Source organism: Urocitellus parryii, chromosome 8 (genome assembly GCF_045843805.1).
Source record: "Urocitellus parryii isolate mUroPar1 chromosome 8, mUroPar1.hap1, whole genome shotgun sequence".
Taxonomy (NCBI): Eukaryota; Metazoa; Chordata; class Mammalia; order Rodentia; family Sciuridae; genus Urocitellus; species Urocitellus parryii.
The window spans coordinates 117,605,793-117,620,378 of NC_135538.1; the positions used below are offsets into that span (position 1 = coordinate 117,605,793).

At 39.1% G+C, this 14,586-nt stretch overlaps 1 pseudogene; it reads left to right on the forward strand.

Moving 5' to 3' along the window:
* Positions 1–200: 200 nt before the first annotated feature.
* On the forward strand, positions 201–5,289 carry LOC144256452 (HLA class II histocompatibility antigen, DQ beta 1 chain-like; annotated as a pseudogene).
* The last annotated feature ends 9,297 nt before the right edge of the window (positions 5,290–14,586 follow it).

The following is a 14,586-nucleotide window of genomic DNA, read 5'->3' on the forward strand; positions in this document are numbered from 1 at the left end:
CTGTTGAGGTTGTACATGATGTGGTGTTCACTGGTGGTGTATTCAACAACTGATATTTTTTGAGTTGAGAACTTCCATTAAAAATGTTTACCTAGAGACAAATGAGGACTTAAGTCATAGGGTTGATTGTTTCTTCCTTAGGAACTGTCCAAAAAATAAATTCATAGGAGATTTCCTACTTTCCATCTCTGTGAAGTGAAATGTCAGGTCAATTGGTAGCAGTTGTGCTGAATGCCAAGTGCTTTTGTTAAAATGCTTCTGTTTCAAGTTTGAAAAGTTGACTGAGATAATCCCCAGGAACCCTTGGATTAAAGCTGGAATTGTGATGGTGGTTCTCATGGTGCTGAGGACTCCCATGGCTAACAGAAGAGATTCCCCAAGTAAGTGCAGGACAGCTGCTATTCAGAGCCCAGATTTGGAAATAATTTCTTGGGGGCTCTGGAGCCTAAGCTTTGGTCTGTTGTGTTTTCAACAATCCACAGGTAGTATTTGGAAGGACTTCTACAAGAGTCCTGATATCTCCTTGTTAGAGTTTTGCTAGATTCCTTTTTTCAACCTGTGCAGTGGAAGGGAGGCTAATATCTCTAAAGGACTTTGGGATCTCAGAATTGGAAGAAAAAGACAAATTACATTTCTATACCAGACACAATACAAAATGCAAATGTGGTACTTGAGAAGCATCAGGTAAATTAAAAGAACTGGCCACTCTGGGGATTTTCTGGGCCCAATAGTATTCATCTATTTTGGGGCTTGTGATCAGAGAAATTCAGACCAGAGATATGGTCTCTGGAGCTTCAATACCAGAAGAGCACTATTACCCATGCCTTGGAGGTAAGCAGTGGGGTCATGCAGATGACACTGTGGGACTTGGGAGGAAGAATGGGATAAGGACAGACAGTTACTAATTCTGGGTTAATTAGGACTTGATTCAGTATTGATAGTGAATGGAGGTTATGACAATGATGAAAAAAAACTCCAAAATTGATAATTATTTTTCACCCATTAAATCCCAAGCCTGTAGTGATAGTATTACATCAACTGTCTCACTTGGTCTTTCTAAAACACACACACAGATACAAATTGATGACTCTGGGGTATGTATTATTATAGTGTATTTTTAATTATTAGGAAAATAACACAACAGACATCATAACACACACACATAACAAAAATTACAAAGAAATATCCAAATAACCACCAATCAAGTTGAACATATGTGAATATTACCAATTCTCCAAATGACTTCTGTGTACTCCTTTCCAAAGGTACCCATTTTCACCTTCCAGAAGTAAGTTCTATTGTGACTCTTTTAATCCTAATATTTTGCTCATTGTTATACTTAGCATATATATGAATGTATCCTTAAGCAATATAGATTAATATTTCCTCTTCTAAATGTTCTATAAATGCTGTGCTCTGTCTTGCTTCCTTTCTCAATATTATGTCTGAGAAGACTTGCCACAAATCTCTGATGAAATATCCATCCATTTTTGTTGTTGGATAGTACATTCCATTTTATGAGGGCAGAGCAATGTACTTAACCTGTTCTTATGTGGATGGAGGTTTGGGCTGGTCTTACTTAAAAGAAAATGTATCCGGGAATCCTGGAACCTTTGGGTCTGCATTTCTCTAGACTGAAATAGATACTTCAATTGCAATGTCTGCCTATCTTCAACTTGACAAGACAAAGTCCAACTGTTATTCACATAGTTGTCTCATGAGCTGTTCATAAGAAAATCCAATTCTTGACAGCTTTTAGTGTCTTAGACTATTTAATGTTTCCCTGTCTGGGGAGTGTATAGTGTTATGGGAACTTCTATTCTTTTCCATATTTATCTTTTTCTCATTTATTTCAAAAAGATAAAAAATATATTTCAAATCAAGCCCATCATCAGTATGTGTTTTGCAAATATTTCTACTTTTGGCCTTGTGTAAGTCTTTTAATGATGCCTCTTGATGAGCAGAAGCTGTTAATTTTAATGAATTGAATTTATCAATATTTTTTATTTATGTTTAGTGCTTTTAATGATTTAAGAAATCTGTCACAATTCCAACATCATGAAAATGTTCTCTAGTTTTATCTCTTAACAGATTTGTAGCATTTCATTCATACTTAGCTCTATATTACATATGGTGTAAGAAGTATGCCCAATTTCTTCTGTTCCTTCTGATGTATATCCATTTATTAGAACATCATTTATTAACAAAAGTATTCATTCCTCACTGACCACCTGTTGTGCCACCCTTGTTGTAAATTTAGTCTAAATGGATTCATGAAACTTATTTTGGAATACAATATGCCATTTATTTGTTTATGTCTGTGCCAAAAACATGATGTTTAATCACCATTTTTGCCTTATGAACCTTTATTGCATTTTAGAATCAGCTTGTAAATTTTGAGTAATCACAAATTGGTAGGAATTTTAAATTATACCCACAGAACCCATAAGACAATTTGAGATAATGTCCTCTTTATAATATTCAGTCTTCCAATTCATGTACAGGTGTATTTTTGTGTTTATTTAGGACCCTTTTGATGTATCTCAAAAATTTCATCATTTCCCTTTTAGAATTCTTGTATATAAGTATAAAACTTCTTCATAATTTTTTATGCCATTATAAATGATGTAATTAACATTTGACTTCACATTTGTTACTCATGTACATGTAGAATATTTAAAAATGGATCTTGTATCCAGCCATTTGCTGAACTCTCTCTTACTTTACATTCTTTTAGTTAGTAGATTATTTTGGATTTTTGATATTTACAGCTACAGTATATGAAAATGCTGGCAATATTGTTTCTGTATTCCAAACATTATTTCATTATCTTCCTTGTTTAACATTTTTTATTTTCTCCAATAAATGATCAATGCAGGATTTGAGGTAGAGAAATCACTTCACTCATCCTGGGAATAAAATTCTGAAGAATGAGAGCAGATTTTGTTAGTCCCTGGTCTGTGTTGTGATGTCCCTTTATCCCCTGTGTCTCCCTAAACCAAACACAGGGTTGGTTGGGTGCAAGCCTGAGCTAAATATAACATGGCCTGGTTCTCCTGCAGAGGATTTCATGTACCAGTTTAAGGTCACCTGCTACTTCACCAATGGGTCTCAGCCAGTGAGGCTCGTGGCCAGACAAATCTACAACAAGGAGGAGATCCTGTGCTTTGACAGTGATGTGGGGGTGTTTGTGGCTGAAACAGAGCTGGGGCTGTCAAGTGCCAAGAGCTGGAATGCCCAGAAGGACCTCCTGGCTGAGTATCAGGCCCATGTAGACACCTTGTGCAGACACAACTATTACCAGACAGCTTCTTTCACTGTTCAGCTGAGAGGTGAGTTTAGGGCTGATCAAAGTGTGCTCACGTCTGAACTAGTGTGGAAGGGCTGTGGGTAAGGTGACTTTTGGGATTCCTAGGATTTTGGTAAGCTTGGGAGGGCATTTGAATTCAAGGAAAATCCGTTTAAAGACTTGGCAGGACAGCATTGGAATAGTGTATTAGTCAGTTTTGAGTTACTGTAATAAAGTGCTTGAGATAATTAAATAAAGGATAGGTTTATTTTGATTCACAGTTTATCCATGGTTGGTTGATAGCACTGATTGTGAGCCCCTGGTGAAGTAGCACAACATAGTGGGGAAATACAGAGGAGGAGAGCATTGTTAGTTAATTGTATTCTGTGAAAATCACAGACTGTACTTAAAGCAAGACAACTAGGACATCATTAGTCCGAATAATCTTAAAGGACCATGATGGTATATGCATTGCTGACATATATATTTATAAAAGGGACATTTTACTTATTTTTTTTTCATTTAAAAATCAACATATACTGTTGGTACTTTTTTATGAGGTACAGTGTTGTAATTCAACACAATGATCATAATCAGACTGGGGAGATCAACATTTCCATTTTCTGAAATATTATCATTTGTGTCTATTGGCAACCCAAACTCTTATGCTCTAGTTATTACAAAGTGTGTAATTCATTTTGTAATTCCTTTGTGGAGCTGTATAACATTAGAAGTGCTCCACTCCAAGTATGTTTGATTCCCATTATTCACCCTATCACTATTCCTTTCCTAGGCTTTAGTGATCTCTATTCAACCCTCTATTTCTATGTGATCAACTTTAAAAAAAATATTCCACAAATGGGTGAAACCTTTGGTATGTGTGAACACAAATAGGTGCTGTTTTCTCCACTTTCATTTCAAAGGAGGAACTTAAGCCCACGGCGAGAGCCTCTTTGCTGCCTCATTCTCGGACTTTATTTTTTGCTGTCATTCATCCTAGTGGAGCCTATAGTCACCATCTCTCCAGCCATGACAGAGCCCCTAAACCACCACAATTTGCTGATCTGCTCAATGACAAATTTTTATCCTTTACAAGTTAAAGTCAGATGGTTCTGGAATGAAGAGGAAGAGACTTCTGGAGTTGTGTCCACACCACTTATTCAGAATGGGGATTGGACCTACCAGATTCTTGTGATGTTGGAATACCTCAGCCTGGAGATGTCTACACTTGCCACATGGATCACCCCAGCCTCCAGAGCCCCATCGCTGTAGAATGGTGTAAGGGCCACTTCATTGATACCAGGGAGCAGGGAGGACATTGGGTCTTGTGAGCTTGGGGTCCCTCCTTTCCTCTGTTGTTGGACACATTCATACCTTCTCTCCTATACAACTCCTGGTGTCATTTCTGTGCCTAGAGTCATGGAGGCCTGAGATCTCAAGTCAAAATTCAGATACTGAGTACTGACCTCTTTTTGCTCCAAGATATTATTGCTTTATGTAACCTGATCCCCAGGCTGAGGTTCAGCTTGGCAGTATATCTTCTGCAGTGGTGAAATTCTGGGCTTTGACATTAAGGCTGGTGTTTGGGGATGGTCTATGGATTTTCAGATGGACCTACTCTGGGGACTCACACTCCCCCTTTCCCCCAAACCCTCTTCCATCCACTGTTCTCCTGGGGTCTCTGCATGCCCTTGACCCTCCTCTGTTTGGGGGTGGGGCACCTCCATCTCTTATATCTTGGGTTGGACTCCAGGCTTCCTGAGGAGGACTCTGTGGGATGTGGGGACAGTCACTGATGCACAGGCTTCTACTTCCCAGGGGCACTGTCAGAATCTGCCCAGAACAAGATGCTGAGTGGCATTGGGAGTCTTGTGCTGGGACTGATCTTTCTTTGCTTGGGCCTTAGTGTCCACTTTTGGAATAAGAAAGGTAAGTCACCTTTAGAGAAAATGGGGAAGACTGGCTCTAGGACCAAGTGTTTCTGTTGTAACTTTTCTTAACACAGTAAAAAGGGGGAGCCAAAGTAGGGATAGAAGTAGATTGCAGAAATTAGGGAGGCCAAGAGTCCTCCTTGTCCCAAGTCAAGTTTGCTTCATCATAGAGGACAGTGGTGGAGGGTGATTTTTAGATAGGGAAGCTCTCAGTCCATCCTTACCTATGCCAAGCAGTTGTTGACATGTGACTTCCTTAAAGATGCACAGTCTTTGCTCACTACCTTCAGTGACTGACTCAGTGACTTTGGGGTGACGCCACTTGATGACAATGAAACCTTAGTGCACATGGACTGGAGTGAGAGAGAGAGCAATCAGGAAAATTCTTTGAATTTTCTTCTGGAACTTGGGACAAAGAGACAGAGAAGCAACTCTTCCTTTGCCCAGGTTAAGGAGCTTTTCTGTCCCTTTCTCTTTTTGTTCTTGCTGATGATGGAACAAACCAAAGTTCCACCCACAAGACAGAGCCCTACTCCTCTTGCCCAGAAATGTGATACATGTAAGATAGATAAAGATGTTGGCTGGGTTTGACTGGACACCCTAATACACTTCAGTTACTTTGTTCTTGGCTTCATGACACATTCTTTCTCATGTGGATTTGATTGGAGGAAAATTTTGGAACATTCCACATGGTCTCTGCAGGAAATTTCAGGAATTGTTCTCCAGAACAACCCCCAACCTTTGTCACTGAGTGAAGCTTGCATGATGCTCCCAGACCCCCAGATTACAGAGTGCAGCTGAGCTGGATGTTAGATGAGATGACAGGAGGTTACAATTCTTACCTGTCCAATTAAGTACATGACCTGTGCTTCACCAAAGCACTTAGACTGGTGATGGAACTGGGGCCTCCTTCCACATGCTTCTGCAAAAGCTTTGTGTTCACTTTATCACGGTATCCTCTTTAATTAGATACCAGGAGAGATGGTGAGGAATGGGTGGTTGTACAAAATCACCCTTAGTGTTCTGAGTTGCAGAGAGACCCCAGGGGTATTGGGCAGGGGGCTGACTTTCTCTAGGGATTTAACTTATGACTTATTTTTTTCTCTCTCCTTCAGGGCTCATGCACTGATTCCAACATTTTTCTTCCTGTTACCCCTGTTCCATAGTCTACTGATGTCTTCACCCTTGTGCACGGTTCCTAACCTCCCTTCTCTCAGGCTTGTGAGGAATCCACCTCTGCCAGCCATGTCCCCATCAAGACCTGAGTCCCACAGTGTCTGAGCAGCAGATACCAGGCCCTCTTCTTTTGCACACATGCACACGCACACACACACACACACACACACACACACTATTTTTAGTTGTGATGGACCTTTATTTTATTCATTTATTTGTATATGGTGCTTAGAATCTAACCCAGTGCCTCACACATGCTAGTGAATGGCTGTAACACTGAGCCAAAACTCCAGGCCCCTGGCCCTCTTCTTGTTCTGGTCTTTCTTGAATTTCTGTAACTACTTTCCACTGACGCTGGGAGCTCTGCTCCCTGTGCTGCCTGCCACATCTGTTTGGGCCATGAGTACTTTCAATTCATTTCTTATCTTGTCTACTGTCTGAAGACGTCCCATGATTTTAATGTCAAACTCTTTTATCTTTCAATATATATATATTTCCAAAATTAAATAGATTTGCAAGTTCCTTGTGTTTCTGATTCTGATTGATTAAAAGTGGTGGTGGGAGATACTGACACAGAAAGGAGCAGATTCTAGAGGGCTAGTTCAGTGATACCCCAAAAGGGAGGAGACTAGGGGAAGTCATGGGTCCCCATATCTGGTCTAATTCAGGTGCCATGTAAGAATGTGAAAAAGTATGAAAACATTCAATTGTCCACTATCTGGGGGCTTGGAAGTGGGGTTGTGTGCAGCAGTCTTTCCTAGCTTCTGCTGCAGCATCATGCGTTTTATATATTTGAGCTATTGGAATTGTTTTGTGCCATGATGTTACCTAATAACACCTAACACTATAAGTTAGCCAACCTCGCCACACAAATGTCCCCTGTCATTGTTGACTATGTACATGGAGGGAAAAGACAATGATTGTGGGTTGTGTTTGAACTACCAGATTATATACTTGCCAGTGGGAGTTTTATTAGAAAGTAATATGTTGATTTCATGTGAGGGAAACTCCACTAATACCATCTTAAGGAAAACATTAATTTTTGACATATAATTTAAAAGTTCATAAATGAATTTGGCTTCTGAAAAATGCTTAGATCAAAGACTAATACGAGATTCTTTTCTCCTTTTTCTGTTAGCTCCTTCTTTTCTTTCTGACCTTTTCCTTCTGTCTTTACTCTCTTCTCTCAGTGTACTTCTTTTTCTACTCTGTAGCTCTTCATCTGTCTGTCTCTCTATCTAGTTTTGATACTGGTGCACTCAACCACTGAGCCACATCTGCAGACCTGTTTTGTATTTTATTTAGAGACAGGGTCGCACTGAATTGCTTAGGGGCTCCCTGTTGTTGAGGCTGGCTTTGAACTCACAATCTCCAGCCTCAGCTTTCTGAGCTGCTGGGATTACAGGGGTGCACCACTGTGCCTGGCTGTCTCTTATTAACATCCATTTTTTTCTCTCTCTGTCTATCTGAAGGATCCTCTCTTTGTTCATATATGATATGGTTTTTCTAACTTTCTTCCATTTGCATTCCTCCATGATCTTCTCTCTCACACATTTTTTATTCATTACCTGCTTTAGAATGTCTTGCTGTCTGCCTCTTTTTTCTTTTCTTTCTCAATCCATCCATTGGCCTGTGCTCATGGTGCACATGGTCATTTCCTTCTGTCCTTCTATAGTCCATTATCTTTCTCCTTATCTGCATTCTCTCTTTGTGTTTATCTCTCTGCCTCTCTTTATCCGTCTTTGCGTGTATTTCTTTCTCTCTTGCTTATGCTCTCTGTGTTTGTCTGGGTACTGCTTTTCCTGATAGTTCTTATTTTCTCCTCTGGAAATATGGGTATGTAGAGGAATATCTCAAATTTTCAGCCTATCACTCGAATAGCAAGAGATCAAATATGTCAACTCCAGTTTAACAATCTGGAGAAATCCCTGATAGAGTGAAATTCCAATTTCTCAACCAATCATTTTAGCCATGGGATAGAGGATTCTAAGTCAGGCCTTAGTTTTGAACCAATTTCTGTGCAGAAAGACAGATTTTTTTCCTCAAAAAAGATAAAAGTATGAAAAACAAAGCAAGACTGGATAGATGATAACAGTAATAATGATAATACAATAATAGTAATATCAATTGTCATTCCCTCTATATAGGAAGTGTACTTCTCTGTTTTTTTCCTACCCATTAAAAGTTTGTTGCTGAAGGAATAGCTCAGTGGTAAAGCCCTTTCCTAGCATGCATGAGGTCCTGGGTTTGATCCTCAGTGCCCACACCCATGATGCTTCAAGTATAATTTGTGTAGTTTACATTCATCTGTAGTTTCATTTGTGCCATTATAGAAAGAGAATTTCAAATCATATCAACCTCCAAATCCAAGCTCCCTGGTTACATGAATTTATCTTTATTTGCTTTGGGTGGTTCTTACTGACCCTGTTAATTATGGTGAAAGGATAAACTCATCTACCTTCAAAACATGAGGATATAATAACATAACGACAATAAAAGTATAATCAGAAATCACTTTTGCTCAGTAAAAAGTGGTATTTGATAATCTGGGAAAAGTCAGTTTCCCATTGCTTATTTATGTGACCTATTACCAGATGAGGAGGGGGGAAGCCACTGGGATATAAATGCAGTAACTTCTGGAATTATATAATAGAACATCCCCACACTCATTTCCAACATATATCTGCCGCTACTATCTACTTCAGAGAGGTCATCAGGGAAAATAAAGTTGTCAAAGCTAGGACAGGTATTGATACGTTTGACATTTATTCTGTCCATGTAAGTCTGATGGTAAATATTTACAGTATGGATCCCCAGGATGTCCTGCTACTTGGGTTTTTCTAAAAAAAGATTAGTAGTAGCCCAAGTTCTGCAAGTCCTGCATTATTTATGTTTAAATAATTAGATCACATACTTTTGAAATGCTGTGCCCTAGTATCCAGTAAGTGCTTAGTAAATATTTGCTGGTTGCCCATGAAGACCTCTGTTTCATGGGTTAGCCTATTCCTGGAATCCTTTTACTTTTAATCTGTATACATTTTTTATCATACACTTTGATGTCTGTAGTGTCTCCTTCCCTCAGTCATGATGGCAAAATTGTCTTGGCTATTTTGTCACTTTGACACATATACTGGTAGTGATGGTGGGGTATCTCCATACAGCAGGATTTTATTTTTTATTTTTCAGTGTTAACTTTTGTGTTTTTATATTTTCCTGTTTTGGAATATGCAATAATGTTTTTTTAATCTACAAAATATTTCATTCACTACCTCTATTTTTAACATCCTTTGTGAATTTCTAAACATCTAGAAATCCTACATATTCCAAATAAGGACTTAAATAAACTATACACATATGACAATGGTTATATCTGAAAGTTTCTTCTTTGTAGGATCATTCTGGCCTAGAATCCTTCATTTCTTCCACTTCTGTTTCCTATGTCACATGTATCATATCTGAGTGTCATATAATATGATATTACAATTTCACTTCTGAAGGGACTTTTCAGAAGACTGCCTTTCTATGAATTTTAACATAAAGTGTACAAAATGTTTTAGTTTACTTACTCTACTTTTGTTATACTTTGGCAACCTCTTTAAAATCTAAAGGCTAAATATTATAAAATTAAGACTCCTTTGTCCAGTATATACATAATATATACAGAACAGTAAAGTTAAATAAAATGCACATTGCAGGGCAAAGGGTAAGCTGAAATTGTCTAGCACACTCTAACAAAACACCTTTTGCAACTTTCCTCCTGCCTCCCTCAACCCATTGAACAAGTACAGACAGTGTTCTGTTCAGAGGTGGTTTAACAATTCCAAACACAGTATTTCCCATCAGTTTTTAAAAGCTCTTTACAAAAAGATTCATCCTACTACTTCTAAGTTCATCAAGCACTTCTAAATAGGACTAGATATTCCACATAAGAACCTGTCCATGATGCACCCAGAACTGGTAAATAAAATTGCACATGTAACAATAGTTATAATCAGAGGTATCTTCTAATATTTTGTCCTTGAACCTTTCCATTCTCACTTTCTTTTCTCTACTTTCAGTCCAGTGGACAAGTAGAAGCATATGTAATGCTTAGAGCAAGTTGAGTATATTCATATCCAAAAGTTTATCTTTATAGAGGACAAGCTTTCCTATGAATTTCAATAAAAATGTACAAAATGTGCTAATTTTGCTAACTACTTGATCATACACTCTTTAACATCTAGAGACTAGATGTTGCAAAATTGGGACTCATTTTTCCATCATAGACACTAGATACATAGCAAAACAAAATGCACAAAACATGCTGAAAACTGATGTCTGAACATGTCTAAGTATGAACACAGGAACATATTACCCTTAGCAATTGTTCCCGCCCTCCTCCACATCACTCAACAAGTACAGATAGTAATATACTGCTCACAGAGGTGGTTTCACAGTTCTATTCCCAAAAGACAATATTTCATGAGTTTTAGCAAAAAGATATTTACAAAGTGACATTTTACTACCTCTATATTTAACATACAATGGGCATTTTAAAATATCTAGACAGACTAGGAGTTTCAAGTAAGAACTCAATTTGTTCACTGTGTACACAATAGTCTTGAATAAACTGCACACATGTAACAATAGTTCTAATTTGAAAATGTCTTCAAAATGTGAGTATTCTGGCCCTTCACAGACCCAGTGGGCTATAATACTCAAATTTTCAGAAGACAATCTTTCCTAGGAACTTTAACACAAAATATACACAATTTGTTTATGAATTGTACTTTTGTCATATACTGGCAACCTCTTTAACATCTAGAAAGGATTTGTCCTTTATATACACTACATACAGAGCAAAGTAAAACAAAACCCAGGAACACAGGAACAACCCTTGCCACACTGGCATGGTGCTCCTGAGGAGCAGCTCACAATCTGCACCACTCAACAGGGGGTTTGGCTATTTCCCCACAAATCATTTCATAAGAAATTTTACAAAATGTGCTATATTTTACCATTTCTACTTTTAACATATATCAGGCACTTTAGAATATCTAGAAAGTCTAGATGTTTCAAAACAAGTACTTAGCATTTTCAACTATAAATACAGCAATGAGGAATAAAATGTACAGAAAACAGTCGTTATTTTATGAAAAACATCTTTTACACAAGACCCATCTGGCACGGGACCTCCTCAGTGTCATGGTCAAAGGCTTCTCCTTGTCCTCTAACCCACTGAGCAAACGTGGACACGTGTCCCTCCTAGAGCTGGTCTAAAAAATCCATTTCAAAGTCCCTTCCAGAAGACATTTCTGAGTTTTTTACACAGGCATTTACAGACGTCACTGTCTACCTCTATCACACGTGGGCAACCTCTTTACATTTACAAGGTCCAGACTTGTCACTAGTTTTAAAGGTGGGGGAGCTGAGAGCGGCCTTTCATATTGTACACACAGGCTTCTCCAAAGGACCACGGAATCTTCCCACAGGGCGGTGGCATTTCCAGTGGGTCACTTGTGGCCTGTTGCTCTGCAGGCGCTCGGTGTAGGAGGAACACCGACCTCTAGGCCTAACTGGTCCACCTACAAGGTGGTGTCGCCAGGAGCTGGCACTGAGGGGTCACAGAGGGCCCTGGTCTGCGCTGCTCTGCTGTCCAAGGCGTGGCCAAGATTTCGGTTTCTGCTTACCTTCTTGGCCCTCGAAGTCCCCCTCCCCCCACCAACCTCCATGGCATTGGGGGACCTCTGTTCTTCTCTCCTAGTCCCGCCAGCCAAAGGCGTGCCATGTCCTCAGTGGAGGTTCTGCCTGGGACGACAGGATTGGGGCAGCAGACCAGGCAGCCCACAGGGTCCGGGTCTGACAGGTTGCTGCAGCCCTGGGGTCATCCAGCCAGGGGGTCCTTGACAGCCTGGGTCAGCCAGTGCGCAGGCGCTGCAGGAGCTCTGGGGTCTGCAGGGCAGAGGTCATGGCCTGTCCCCAGGCTCTCAGCTCACCTGCCGGCCTGGGGCAAAGGGTCCCAGAGGGTCCCCGTGAGCAGGTCATGCTCCTTTTCTCACCACCCTCTCTGCCAGAACTGATTCTGCAATAATCTTTTTTTAAACATCCTCAATACTCCTGTAATCCCAGCAGCCAGGGGGGCTGAGGCAGGAGGAAGGCAAGTTCACATCCTCAGCTATTTAGCCAAGTGAGACCCTGTCGCTAAATAAAATATAAAAAGTGCTGGGGATGTGGCTCAGCAGTTAAGTGCCCCTGAGTTTAATCCCTGGAAGGAAGAAAAAATAAAATCTTTAATACTGTGTTTTCAACAGAAATAGAATGCTTCATCATATAAGATCTTGAAGTCAATAATTTTGCTAAACTATTATAATAAATCTCATGAGCCATCTTTAGACTTGTTTTCATTTCCTGTATCACATTTATACTGTTAAAAAGATAGTTTGTTTTCTTCCTTTTCTGCTATTTCAGGTTTGTCTCTCTCTCTAACTTTCTGTAATGTTGGGAGACACATTCACTAAACTACCAAGAGGGTGTTGTTGCAGCTGCCATTTTTGTTTCATTCAAAATCAGCCTATTTTGAAGTTCTTATTCTAAGGCTTTCTCTTGATTATGCCAAAGGCAAGAGAAAAATTATTGTTTTCTAATTTCTATTAACCAGAGAAAGCATGTAAAAAAGAGGGGTTCTCTAAGATATCCTTTTCATTATTTAATTTAAATTTTATGTGGACTCAGAAGATGGATAATTCTTCAATGTTGCTGAAGTCTTTCATTCACTGATACAAACAAAACCCCAAAGCCACAGTCTTAAGTATAGTGTTCAACAAAGGAGTTCAAAGTCATAGGTACTGCAGAAGAGGGAGCTGAATTGCCATCAAGGATTTTTTCTTCTATTCAACTAATAGACATGGAATATTGATAAAAGAACATTGTCAGAGAAAAATTTTATAGCTGATTTTAGGAAGATAAGAGTTTATTACAAGGCTTAATATAGTTCAGAGAATTACCAGGGGAACTGGAGGAATAAGGCCATTTTCGTAGCCACTCCCTCTTCTCTAACCAGGGAACCACATTGGTTGGGACAGCCACATGGGGAAGCCCCTCCATTTAGTGAGCTGCTCTGATCAATTTGCACTGGTAAAGGGACTTGCTGTGTGTTGCCTCTTTACATCCCTAAAGTGATTTATCAGATATGAAGATCTCTCCTCATTCCAACACCGAATAATTTTCACATAAAAGAACATCTAATCATGTTCAACTCTCACAGAATGCTTCTGATTAGTCAATCTAAATGACATCAAAGGTTACCCAGGGAGTGTCCTCTTCAATGTTGCACCTTCTGAAGTCAGGACAGATGAACTGGAAGAGGTTGAGAGCTGTTTTATTCCGACCCACTACATATGGGAATAGGGCACTCTTAAAAATTTTTTTCACTTCTATTAGTAGCATAAGTAATTTTCAGATCAAATCTTCTTCCATGGAAATTATGAGTGATGGTCTTATTACAGATTAGATCATGTGCAAATCAATGGTTTTTTGGCCCAATAGGCCTTTTCTACTTAATGTAACAGTAGCCACTCCAAGGAAGTAAAACAATAAATTCAAGTTAATCTTTTCTTTAAAACTCACAGAACATTAATTTAAATATAACTCTTTACAAGAAATAATTGACTTGCCTGTGTCTTATGCTCTATTTTAATATATTTTTAAGACTTGTTTTCTTTAATGAATGATGGCCTTCTTCCTTTTTCATCTCTCAAACCATAAGTTCTGGTTTCAGTGGAGAAAAGTCAGCATTACCGCAATGTCCCTTTCAGTCAGCTGTGGCCAGGGTTTTCAGAAAATATCAGAGTAATCCAAGTAACTTCCTTCACTATGCCTTTTTCTGTGGTTTTACTCATTCATGACATAGCATTCTTTTTGTCTCCCAATTAGCTTAGCTATACTGCCCCCTATTTGTTGCTCTCACATGCAAAGTTGGTCCCTGTTTAGGAGTTGCACTTACTGTTCTTGAGGACTAGAGTGGTTTGCTGTAGATTTTGAATAGTTGGCTTTTTCTTGTCATTCAAGTCTCAGTTCAAATAGTATATATGAGATTAGCCATACCTACTCATTCCCTCAGTTATGTTTTTTTTTTCCTTTAGGGAGCATTTATTACCATCTAACTTGGAATATTACCTGGCTCATATTATGTAATGAAAAAATAGCATATAT